Here is a 1,152-nt window from a genome sequence, read left to right as displayed (position 1 = left end):
GAGGAGGAGGAGGAGGAGGAAGCAGGAGGAGGAGGAAGAGAAGGAGTAATGAGTACTTGAGGAACTACATGGGTACATCTGTGTATTTAAACATTTAAACATGATCCCATGATTCCTTGTAGTATGTACAATTTTGGCTTTGTGCATTAGTTAAAAATAAAATTAAAATTCTCTGGGGGGGGGGCGCACACACACACACAGTTATGAGAGTCAATTCAATAGTATTCAATAGCAAGTTTCAAGAGTCTTCTCTTGCAATGCAAATGAATAAAGGACAGCCAGTCTCTTTCCAGGTTCTTGTCTTTGCAGTTTCTTTCTGTTGAAGTTTTAACTCTCGAACACTATGGGCTCTAGGACCTCCAAGATCAAGGGAACCTTCCTGTAATTTCGCTGTAAAAATCATACAATTTGTGCTGTATTTCTATCCCCTTCTCTGATGCCCAGGCCTGCTGCCTGTCTTCACAGTAATAGCTCTCGGAGCTTTCAGCAGGCTGGACCCCAGTGACTCTCGGTGGATGGAGAACAGTCATTTTTGGGAAAATGCTTTAACACGTGAATCATCTTTGAGGAACCCTTATGAGAATTTTTTGAACAGAAAAATATGTCTAATAGAGAACTCACAGGGCTGAGATCATGCCCTGCTGAGTCTCAGGGCAGGACAACAGCCCTGGGCCCCTTTTCAAGCTCTTACCCTTTTGAAGTGACCCACTGCCTACCTTGTGGACACTACCTACCTTCCAGACATCCCCCACCAAACACTAGCCCAACTATAGGTATGCCCACACCTGCAGCTGCGCCTACACCTGCAGCTGTACCCACACCTGTAACAGCACCCACACCTGCAGCTGCGCCCACATCTGTAGCTGCACCCACACCTGCAGCTGCGCCCACACCTGTAACAGCACCCACACCTGCAGCTGCACCCACACCTGCAGCTGCACCCACACCTGCAGGTGCCCCCCACACCTGCAGCTGCACTCACACCTGCAGCTGCACTCACACCTGTAACAGCACCCACACCTGCAGTTGCACTCACACCTGCAGCTGCACTCACACCTGTAACAGCACCCACACCTGCAGTTGCACTCACACCTGCAGCTGCACCCACACCTGCAGCTGCACTCACATCTGTAGCTGCACTCACAACTGCAG

Source organism: Mus pahari, chromosome 1 (assembly GCF_900095145.1).
Source record: "Mus pahari chromosome 1, PAHARI_EIJ_v1.1, whole genome shotgun sequence".
NCBI lineage: Eukaryota > Metazoa > Chordata > Mammalia > Rodentia > Muridae > Mus > Mus pahari.
Note: the sequence above shows the minus strand (reverse complement) of the source record.